Raw genomic sequence first — 12,378 nt, forward strand, 5'->3', positions numbered from 1 at the left:
CCCCCCAGAGCCAGATCACCCCCCCAAAGCCGGGTGACCCCCCCCCTCCCCCCCGAGCCGGGTCACCCCCTCACAGAGCTGGATCACCCCCCCCCCAGAGCCGGGTGACCCCCTCACAGAGCTGGGTCACCCCCTCACAGAGCCAGGGACACCCCCCAGAGCTGGGTGACCCCCCAACCAGAGCTAGATCACCCCCCCCACAGAGCCGGGTCACCACCTCACAGACCTAGGTGACCCCCTCACAGAGCCAGGGACACCCCCCCAGAGCCAGGTGACCCCCCAACCAGAGCCAGATCACCCCCCCCCAGAGCCGGGTGACCCCCCCACAGAGCCAGGTGACCCCCTCACAGAGCCAGGGACACCCCCCCAGAGCCAGGTGACCCCCCAACCAGAGCCAGATCACCCCCCCCCCCCCAGAGCCAGGTGACCCCCTCACAGAGCCAGGGACACCCCCCCAGAGCCAGATCACCCCCCCCCAGAGCCAGATCACCCCCCCCCCCCCGAGCCGGGTGACCCCCTCACAGAGCCGGATCACCCCCTCACAGAGCCAGGGACACCCCTGAGAGCCAGGTGACCCCCCCCCAGAGCCAGGTGACCCCCTCACAGAGCCGGATCACCCCCCCACAGAGCCGGGTCACCCCCCCCAAAGCCAGGTCACCCCCCCCCCCAGAGCCAGGGGACACCATTTGGCTGAGGGAACCTTCATCCCCAGCGCTGGCGCAGGGAAAGCATCCCACTCCCCCCCGCCCGCAGGGGTTGCAGGGGGGCATGGGGAGAAAACCAAGGCAAACCCCGCAACATCCCCTGTTCAGCCCCGCCAGGGTCCCGGGGCATTTTACACCTGAGGTGACTTTGTCCCGCGCACCATTTAATCAGGAGCTGCGCTGAGGTTTTTGCTGTCTGGTTTCGGTGGCAGCCACCCCTGGGGAGGGGAGCCGCTCTCCCCAAATCCGTGCCTGCTCCAGCACAGCCTCAGCTAATGGAGAAATCTTCGTCCACAGCTTTCCCTGAAGACATCGATGCTGTACAGGGCGCGTTGGGCACGAGCAGTGGTGATTCACAAGACTTCTTTAGGGTGTTACCGTGTCCCAGAGCTAGAACGAGCAGCGTTTGGTAAAAGCAGAACTTTGGCCAAAACCTGGCGATTCAAGCTGCCGCTACCCCTCTAGCAGGTGGGCAACCTGCAGAGGCACTGGCACGGAAAGAACCGTCACAGCCACGCGTGGAGGTTGTCCCCCATCCCCAAACCAGGGACAAAACAGGGAAACAAAAACTGCCCCAGCTCTCCCGGTGCATCCCCTGGGCTCGGTGGGCTGCTCGTCCCTGGGATCTCTGCAGCGCAGCACGAAGCATTCGCTCCCCGCTCCCCGGGCACGGAGGATGCTCGGCATGTCTCGGGGGGCCCTGCCAAGCCCTGCCTAATTGCACAGCCTGCCATCAGCCTCGGCTTGTCTGCAAGCTGTCAAACTCCTCGGGTAGCAGGGACCCTTGACTTTTGTCCCGCAGCGTTCGTTTCCCTGGCCTGACTTGCGTCTGCAGTCCCAAAGTTATTCCTAAGGGCTAACTTAATTTTTTCTCTTTGGCAGTTTTAGCCCATCGATACTTGTTCTGTCCTTGTTGACTGATGAGAATAATTAGTCTCTGGTCCTTTTATAGCACATCTGCTCTTTTTAAGATGGTATCGCTCATAGCACTCTTTTAATCTATAGAGAAGGAAACAGTTGCATTTAATTAATTGCTCTCTATATAAACTAATTACTGCCAGTAATTTCAGCACACTTTGCACGCAGTTCAAACGCCTGTGCAGAGATCTAAAAGGCAAGCCACCCAGTCTAATGACAAGAAATGAAAGCAAGGGGCAAAACACAGTTTATCTTTAGAGAGTCTACTTAAGCATATTATTGTTTAATTATTATAGACCGTATCAGTACTAACCTGTCTATGTCATGGTTCCTGTCAGTTTTGCTTCAAGGTTGCATGGACTATGTGCAAAAGTTATTGAAAAGCTCTGCCAGGAAAAAAAACAATTTTAGTTTTTTTATTACTTTTATGGGTCAAATGTCATTGTCTAGCAATTTATCATTGTATCTTTGTTCAGAAATATGAGCAATGCAGGTTCTTTGCTTGGGCCAATCATTTCAGTTTCTATGCCTGGACTCCTGTACTGCAATAAACAGCCTCCTTGCTTCACAGTGAATATGTCAAAGCAATTCTGCACTGATCGGAGCCCAGGGTAGAAGCAAGGAAAAACAATGTTCTAACAAGGACTTAGCAAACACTTGAGCTGCCTGGAGGAAGTTTAGAGGTTGTTTTCTGGACTAACACAAGGTCTACTTACTTTAAGAGCAATTCTGTGAAGATCAGTTACCTATGAAGGAGACAAAGGTTTTTATAATATATTTCTATATTGCAATGGTGTGCAAGACCTCCGTTGTAAGCTGTACAAACACACAGCACAAAGAGCCTGATCCTCTAGACTTTGCAACATAAATTTTTACAGAAGGAAAGTGCTAATTAGTATGTGCGGTTCGGGAGCCAGTGGTAGGCTGGAGAGCTGGCAGCTGGCCAGCCACAACTTTTATCAACCCCTCTTGCCATTTGGGAAGTGTCCTGTGCCTGCCAAGTCTGGGGGATAAACGGACCGGCAGCAGCCAGGAGCCAAATCATTTGTAGGTTTTAAGTTCAGCGTTCAGGTTATAATCACCTGCTTTCCTCCACCACCGCCAATGGGTTAGTCTCAGCGTAAATCCTTTGGCGAGTTCACATATTCACATTCCTGCACCCCAAAATTCTTGGTTTCCTCTCACTTAACTCAGGACTTGGGATCAAATTGCCCAGGAATATCGTATGATCTTCCCATCTCTCAGCATCCAAGGCCACTCTCTAGGCTTTTTTCCCCCACCTCCAGCTTGCTCCATCCCCAGGGAGCAACTCGTAATGTATTGCCACTAAGCCCCACACAGCCGCTCGCTCGCTCCCCCCCCCGCAGTGGGATGGGGGAGAGAATCGGAAGAGTGGAAGTGAGAAAACTCGTGGGTTGAGATAAAGACAGTTTAACAGGTAAAGCAAAAGCTGTGCACACAAGCAAAGCAAAACAAGGAATCCGTTCACCGCTTCCCATCGGCAGGCAGGTGTTCAGCCATCCCCAGGAAAGCAGGGCTGCGTCACGTGTAAGGGTGACTTGGGAAGACAAATGCCATCACTCAGAATGTCCCCTCCTTCTTCCCCCAGCTTTATATGCTGAGCATGATGTCATATGGTATGGAGTATCTCTTGTGTCAGTTGGGGTCGGCTGTCCCAGCTGTGTCCTCTCCTACCTTCTTGTGCCCCCCCAGCCTGCTCGCTGCTGAGTGGGGGGAGAAGCAGAAAAGGCCTTGACTCTGTGTGAACACTGCTCAGCAATAACGAAAACATCCCTGTATTACCAACACTGTTTTCAGCACAAATCCAAAACATAGCCCATACTAGCTACTATGAAGAAAATTAACTCTACCCCAGCCAAAACCAGCACAGGGGCCTACGTGACCACAAACCACAACCAGACGTGGGTATTGCTGCGAGCATCACGCTGCTGAAACACTGCCCAGCTTTCCATTCGTCATCCCTGCGCTCCACCAGCCTGGGGGATAGCGGTGCCGTTTCTACATTCAAGCTTCTTTCAGCAACCGCAATTTGGTGGACACGACACAAATCAAGCGCGTGGCCTCTCAGAGATGCAAAAAACCCCCAAACACCTGAAACAGGGTAGCAGAGGGCACTTAATATCGGTAAAGGATCACACTGCTTCAGCCAATGCTGTGCTCTAACACAGTGTTAAGGCTCTAATAAACCAGCCCCACGCGTTTTGCAGGCACACACCATGCGCCTTCTGCCTATCGCAGACCCTGGGAGTGGGTTTAGATGCAGCGGCCAGGTACAGTGACAACATGACCATGTCATCACCTACTGTCTTTTAATATTCCTAAGAGCAGGGTCTTTTCCTTTGCTGCTCTCTGGCATTTGGTTTTGGTTTAAACTCCCCAGCAGTAAATAGGACCCCGTGTACGCAACTTTGCAGGAGGAAGCTTACCTTCTCATAGTAACAGCTACTCTCTGGTCCTCATGGACATGGCAGGCACTTTGCTCTGCCTCTTCCCAACAATTATGGAGGTGCCTTCTCTCAGACAGTCTCCAAGCTGATCCCAAATATTCGTGATGGCAGCCTGAAAGGTCTCCACTGCATCCTCCTCCTCTCACTGGGACACGAGTACATCCTCACCGCACCTCGGTCACCTTTGCTGGTTTTAAATGCAAACCTTGTGTTTAGGTGAAAACAGCAGCCTGATCCCCAGGTTTGTCCTCTTCCGTAGCAGCCCTTCTCCTCCCTGCTTTGACCACCCATGATGTAGGAACCACCTGGCTGGAACCACAGCCCTAACAACTGCCCATAATGGGGACCTTGCCTGGTGTCCCTCTTGCACCTACTGCTCCCTCCGCGGCTTATAGCACTGATTCAGGCAGATATGGAGCTGAAGATGCCCTGGGACCTGCCACATGTTGCTCTAGGAGGCTTCCGTCCTTGAAGGTGACAACATCAGAATGCCAAGGGATGCATCTGCTTAAAAGAGTTAACAAAGCAACAACAGAGAAAAACTGCTTCTTAAATAAGTAGTTTTAACCTGAACAGATTAATTACCCGGTGCCACAAGCCAGCGTGCTCCACACCCGCTGTGTTAAACATCCCCAGCCCGTGACCGACACCGTACGACAAGGCTCGCGGCAAGGTTACATCAACCTCAGCCAGAGCAACGTGGGTCAGAGGGCTCTGAGAGAACGTGCGCTTGAAAGCTGCTCCATGGTAGGGCTTGCCTGGCACATCATGTCGCATCGCACCCGTCAGCTCGTGCCTCTGCACCCAATGTGACGTGCCAGACTTGCTGGAATGTGATCCTGTGCAGCTGCAAAAGTGCCGACAAAAGAAAGAGCTTAGGGAGGCTGGGGAGACTTTAGGGATGCTCACCGTGGATTTTCTCATGCCCCTTTACAAGGGCAGTCCTCACCCCAGAGGCATGAATATCGGGGGGCTGCTGGCCTGAAGGGGCACGGAAGGAGCTGGGGGAATAATCCTTCCATGGGCACCTGGGCCATGGTGGGAATAGTGCAGAGCCTTCTGTCGCAGCCTTGGAAAGCCAAAGAGACCGTATCTCCTGGAAACACCTTCCCCTTCAAGCTTATTGACCCCTTTAATGTTGTCAAGAGGTTTGTAGGACAAGTACTCCTGGTACAGAAGCCATGTTCAGTTTTCTGAAGGAAAACATAATTATCCACTATTTCTACCCTTTATGAGACCTTCTGCTAACTTGTCTGTAACAAGTATGCAGGGCCTCCAGCCTTCGTCGTTCAATGCACCAACACTTTTGCTAAGTTGATGTCCCGGTTTTGGCTGGGATAGAGTTAGTTTTCTTTCTAGTAGCTGGAAGAGTGTTATGTTTTGGATTTAATATGAGAAGAATGTTGATAACACACTGATGTTTTCAGTTGTTCGTAAGTAATGTTTATACTGTGTCAAGGATTTTTCACCTTCTCATGCCCAGCCAGCAAGAAGGCTGGAGGGGCACAAGAAGTTGGGAGGGGACACAGCCAAGGCAGCTGACCCAAACTGGCCAAAGGGGTATTCCATACCATGGGATGTCATGCCCAGTATATAAACTGGGGGGAGTTGGCCAGGGATGGGAGGGGGGGCAGATTGCTGCTCAGGAACTAACCGGGCATCAGTTGGTGAGTAGCGAGCAATTGCATTGTGCATCACTTGTTTTGTATATTCCAATCTTTTTGTTATTATTATTGTAATACTACTATTGTATTATCATCATCATCATCATCATTATCATTATCATTACCATTACCATTATCATTATTTTCTTCCTTTCTGTCCTATTAAACTGTCTTTATCTCAACCCGCAAGTTTTACTTTTTTCCCCAATTCTCTCCCCCATCCCACTGGGTGCGGGGGGAGCGAGTGAGCAGCTTAGTTGCTGGCTGGGGTTAAACCACAACAGCTGATAAAGCTGCATCTTCAAACTCCTCAGGCTCTTTTGGCCCCATGTCCTCTCCTGGATTGTCTCCTTTTGATGCTGATCCTCACTTGCTGTGTAATCTTCAGGAAGCAGCTTAGTGCCAGAAAGCAATGGCTAGAGGAAAAGCATCAAGAAAGGCTGGCATCAAAGAGCAGAGCCCCACGCAGAAGGGCTCAGCACCAACCCACCACCCTGAAAACTCACACGGCAGACAGCCCTTCCCCTGGATCACATATCCACAGCAGATTCCAGCTCCTTTTGCTGTTTTTCCTACCAAATTGAAGAAGAAATCTTCCTTACCACTCTGGAGATGTGAGAGGTCACTTCAAGACAATTAAGATGGGTCCTGCGAAATCAGGGATGGCGAGTAATGCGGGAGGGCAATGCAGGGTGCCCTACATCTGAAGAGCAACAACTGGATTTGGTGTGGTTTTAAATGATAAAGCAGATCTTTCCTTACTGAGTTTGGTATTCTCCACCCCACGTCAGATGATGAAGCACGGAAAGATGTCTGCTGGACTCACAGGGGAGTGATAGGAGAGAAAACAAGTGGATGGATGGTCGTCCCATGGTGAAGGGCATCTGGAAGGCCAGGCGGGACCTGAAACAGCCGTGGGCTGGGAACAGCACCCACAGGTGAGCATGGAAGATGGGAAGAGAAAGCCACTGATGGAGACTGGGAGCTTGAGGGGTAGCACCTGCTGGGAAGAGAAGAGCCATCGTCGTGATAGGACTGGAGCAAGCTTGTCATGCCTCTCCTGCAGAACGAGGCTAGAGCAGAGTTTATCCTGCCTGGAGCATCTTTTGCAGGGACACATGAATCTGTGTTACAATGCGTGGAGATGGTTATTGCAAAGCCACTTTATTTATGGTGTTTTTATTGGCAGGGGAGTGGGAGTGCAATACAATTTTAGCCACTCTGATGTCTCCATCTCCCTTACATCCCACCTCCATTTCTAGAGCAGTTTTTTTCTTTAAATTATATGATTCCTCAAACTGTACAAGGGACTTTCTGTACCTGAGATGGTACAGGATTAGCTGGATAGTCCTGCTGAGCAGGGTCAGGTGTGGGAAGTTCTGGGAGAGTTGATGACTGTACGTCTCCACCAGCACCACCAGTCCTGGTCCCCACCAGCTGCAGGCAGCAGGATCTCTTTGCACATGGCAGAAATAGGGTAGGGCCAAGATCTGCGTGAAGCTCAGCGAAGATGAACTTGAGCATGAAAAATGATGCACTTCACACACGATCTGCAGGGAGCCCAGCTCTTGAGCACGAGCAGGGTCAGTAAGCAGCCTAGCCAGCAGCACTTTTTTGATCATTTTAGAAAGATCCTGTTGAAGACCGGAGGGAGTCTCCAGAGCTACCGAGTCCGAGACCACTGCTCGGTTATGCTCCACTTCTCAAAGCTAACACAAATTTCTCCCACCTCCCACTGGCACTATCCACTGGATCACGCAACCCGTTATAAACAAACCCGAAGAACACTCTTGTCTCTTCCTGTCCTTTTCAGATATTTTGGGTATTTGTAGCAATCTCTCCTGTTTATATAACAAAGCCACAGCCCAATGTTTGTGGCACCATATCCATGGTAACCCTAATATAGCATGCACAGGCGACTAGATTTCATTAGGTGGCTCAGCTGCGACAGTACCAGGGAGGGAATTTCTCCGGGCTGCTGAGCTGCGCAAGCAACCTGGTGGGAAGGGGTCTGGCTGCCCACCCGACCTCAAGCGCCTGGCGAGGCAGCACCTCCCAAAGAGCAAACGATACTCTCTTTTCGCTAACTTTAGCCTTTCTCCTGCTCTCCCATCACCAGCTCACCATGGTACAGTGCTAGGCACAGGCCATCCACCTGCCTTTAACTCTGCAGAAGAGCCGTGGGTGCATGGCTGGACCAGAAGGAGAAGCAGAAGAGACGGGAGCTGCTCAGCCTCCTCCATGCATGGCAGTTCTCGCCTCCGCTGCTGGAGCAGGAGCAGCAGGACAGAGCCGTAAAGAGCAGCTGAAGTCCAATTCTGTCTCCGATTCGGGGAGACACCTCTGGTGGCAGTGGGGACATCTCACTGCACAGTTGGGGCTGCGTCCCCTTCGGATGCAGTCCTCAGCAAGGATAAGGCAGGGGCATTACTTGGTGTAAGAGAGAGAAAAATTGGCCCTGAGGAAGGCAAAAAAGAGAAACCGGTTAGGAGAAAGCAAGAAGTTGGAACGAGCAGAGGCTTGGCAAGGGGGATGTTACCATATTTGTTACTCTCGTGCTGGAAGGCACAAACTCATGTGCAAGGAGAAGGGAATGGCTCTTCCCACCCACCGCTGCTGGGTCACGGTCTCCTCCAAGTGTCCCATCTTGGTTGGCACCCAGCACGTTTGCAGGTTAAACAGCAACTGCTGTAGTCACATGTGGAGATGCCCACGCAGTCCCATGCAAAACAAAGCAGCTCAGAGATAACCACCCCGAATCGTTCGCACCATGGCCCTGCAAAGCCCAGATGACACAGAGACATTAAATATTCACCTGTGCTTCCGTCAGGCAAATGCAAACTCAGATTTGCTGCCCCAGCACCCTCTCGGTGCATGACGAAGCCAACAGGCAGCCTACAGATACCTTCTGGTTTGTTATGGGAACGGGACTGAGCAAAGTGATCCTTTTAAAAGGATAAACAATTCTCCCAACCCTGGGATGTATAACAGTTCCTGTGAGCCACAGGGCTGGTCCAGACTCTGTAGCTCTGGCATGAAGGGTGAGGGGTGGATCTGGCCAGAGAAACCGCACGCACCGTCAATCAGGTCGTGGGTCCCTGCACGATTGCCCGTCCACGTGAGCGTCTCCCCTACATGCCAGCCCTCTCTTCCTCCTCCTCATACCACGTCAGGTCCAGCCTGAGCCAGACACTGCCTAACCTCATCAGCACCAAGGCAAATTCGATCCTGGCGCTGGCTGGCCTCTGACAGGGGCTGCGAACGGCAGAGCCCGCGGGGCACGGAGAGCTGCACCGGCCATACAGGAGCAGACAGCCAGCTTCCCTTCCCTCCCTGCCCTTGCCCAAATTGAATTTCCATTTATGTTAGCGAGGCAATGGATTATAGCTCGGAGGGGTGCTGCCTGCTTCAATCCCTAATTTGGTGCATCAATTGTGTTTAAACCTACTTACCTGTAAGTCAGTCTCTGTTCCAGGCAGGCAGCCCTCGCCTCCTGCCGATGGAGGCAGCTGCTTCCCCGAGCTCCCCGCCACAAGTGTCGGGCACTGCTGCTTTCAGAGTTCTGGAAAACACGGCTTATCTCCCTTTAGGGCTGGCTTTGCATCCAGGGTCATTACTGGCAATGAAAGGCTTTAGCACATCGCCAGGAGGGTTTCGACATGGGACTTTGCAGAAGATGGGGCCGGTAACACCCGGTGGAGGATTAATGCTGCTGCCTGGGTTTGTACAGCATCCAGCACAGCTGAGCTGGGGCCTGGGGGACACATCTGAGCACCAGCCATTAACAGTAGCCCTTCTCTGGGGCTCACAGCATGCCCCAGGTATTCCCATTACTGCACCCTTAGCTGTTTTCTGCCGGGGGGGGGGGTTGGCAGGGTCTGCCTGGCGCGGGGCAGGGGGATGTGCAGGGATGCCGGAGTCTCATCTCCAGCACAGGATGCTCCCATGCAAGCACCAGCGCAATCGTGCCGGCATTAGCTCCAGCAAGAGCTCGCAGGTGGGCAGAAAGCCACTGCCGCTGCTCTGCCTTTGAGGAAAGGGGCTGAACCCACGGCTCCCATCCCGCAGCCCTCCCGGTGTTCCTCCCGGCAGTCGGCCCGCGGGAAGCCACTCTGCGTCAGCCCTGAGCGGTCAGAGTTTCGGAAACTGGCATTTCTACATCTGATTGAAGTCTTAAAATAAACACCCAGAGCAATGAGTGGAAAGCTGGATCCTCGCTCCTCGCCTGGATTTATGAGCAACGAGTGGGGAGAAACTGAAGCAGGGAGAGAGAGATATACATAATTTTTTTTCTCTTTAAATAAATTCTCACTGCTTATCTGCAAAGTTCAGCTGTTTTCAAGCTGACCTGCCCATGTTATGCTGCTCCACTGCAAATTCCTTCTGTAGAGGAAAGCTCAGGAGCTCCACTTGCACATGCCAGCAACCTGGGGGTTTCATCTCTGATAGACAGAGGCAGAACTCGTTAGCTAAGGACCCCCTCCCACCCCCGGGTGAGGATCATTTGCCTTCCTGGCATGCTGGCAGCTCAGCTTCTTTCCCTTTACAATGAGGAAACAAAGCCAAGAGAAGTGGGTGAATCTGTGCTTGGAGGAGGTCAGAAATGGGCCAAGGCAAAAAAAAATCTGTTCTCAGGGGCTTTTGTAACACAGCCAGGGCTGGAGGACGAGGGACATCCATCTGACGCTTTCAGACAAGGATCTCAGAGCACAGTGCATCCAGGAATGAGCCCAGGAGCCTCAGGCAAAGCAGTGGGGATGCTGCCTCCTCCTTCAAGGAAGATGAGCGGAGTCCCGGATCGGTCGAGGTGCGGACCCAGCTCCTCGGGCAGGGAGCCCAGGGCACCGCGGGAGTTCGGTTCACACCTCCAGCAAGTATGGCCCCAAGAGCTGTCACGGTGGAAGCCTTCCCAGGCGGCTCTAATGGCCTCCTCCTGCACGTTACGCTAGCTGGACGTCTGCTTTTAAAGCTGGCAGCAGCAGCAGCGGGAGGGCTGGTGTGGGGCTGGGCTGTGCGCTGGAGTCACTGTACCCGTGGGGTGTGGGATGGGGCTGAGGGATGCGCTCGTCTGGGAGAGCTCAGCTTTCCGGCTTTCTCTGTGCTTTGGCCTTTTGCCTGATAAAGCTGAATGAGAGACCAAAACCTCTAACCAGCAGGTCACCCGACAAGGAGAGACACTCAGGATCAGTTGCCGCATTCCTGAGTAACGGTTGTGTCTTAGGACAGTAAAACCTCATTGAATTTAACGTAGAGATGCACACATTGATGATTTATTAAAACACCCGGGCGAGCTGAATCTATTTCCTCTCATTACACAGGGCTGGGAAACATGGATCTGCTCCCGTGACATTGCTGCAAGGACCCCGAGCGAAACCCAAGATCCAAAGGGGACCGGAGGGGACTCCACACCGAAGGCATCTGAGAGCATCGCTTGTCACGTGAGCCGGCATTAATAAAACAAGACCACAAACTCCGAGACTAAAGCAAGGCAGTGTGTGTGTATCAAAGAGCTTGAGGCGCTTCATTATAATTCCAATTAATGTAGAAAAGTTAATAACCAAAAGAGAAGATATCAGCCTTTAAACAAATGAGAAGGGGGAGGGGAAGAGACAAAAGGTATCTTTAAACTGGAGCCAAAATCCCAGCTGCTACAATAGCAAAGAAATAACAAATATTTAACATCTCTAAAAGTCCAGGCAGGTAGAACCTTCAACGGGAGCCAAACCAGGGTGGGAGAGGAGCTGGGCTTTGCATGGGGATCCTTATTTTTGCTTAAATGTTGTGCTGGGTTTGGAAGGGCCAGAAATAATTCACACAAAGGCAAAAAGTGAAGCGAAGCAAAGAGAGAAGGGTTTAATTTCTGGCCGTTTGGGTGAAATTAGTGTTTTCTCTGGCATTTAGCTTTGCAGGGAAAATATTTCAAACACTGTCAATATTACTTAATGCCTAGGAGCTCAGACAAGGCCCTGCTTGTGGTCAGGGCTCCTTTGTGCTAACTGCATCGTTAGAAAGCAAAAGAGAAACTCTCAAAGCCTGCAGCATCTCCCATTTGCCTTCCTATTCCTGAGATACTCCACATCATGGGATAATTATCTAAATAATCACTGCAGGGTGGATATTCTCTCCTTGTCCCATCCCAGCGTGATCCCATCCAAAAGAAGCAGCACATCCCAGGTGCTGCCTGCCCGGTGCTAAACTCTGTACTGCACCGATGAAAAATTCCCAGGAGGAAAACACAGACAGCTACGTTGACCCACACTTGGTCACCACGTCCTCAGCAGCACCAGGACCGGAGAGCCAGGGCAGCACTGCTGGACTCTTGTTTCTCCCAGGTGCTCTCAGGGGTGAAATCCTGGCAATGCCAGCACTGCAAAGCCCCCCGGACCACCGGGGCCCATTCCCTGGCACTGCTGCGTGGGGAAGAGCAGCCCAGAGCTGCTGGGGCAGGAGCCTGAGAAGGGCTGAGTTCTTTTCCCAGGACAGTTATTAACCCAAAATGTAATTTTCCACCTGGAAAAGTGAGTCCCTGAGGTGTCCTTCACAGGCGATATATCCCTGTGGGGTATTCTGGAGGAGGATAGGAGAAGGGATTCATAATCCCCAGCAGTAAGTACACTTCCTCAC

The sequence above is a fragment of the Accipiter gentilis genome, chromosome 29, assembly GCF_929443795.1.
Source record: "Accipiter gentilis chromosome 29, bAccGen1.1, whole genome shotgun sequence".
NCBI classification, from domain to species: domain Eukaryota; kingdom Metazoa; phylum Chordata; class Aves; order Accipitriformes; family Accipitridae; genus Astur; species Astur gentilis.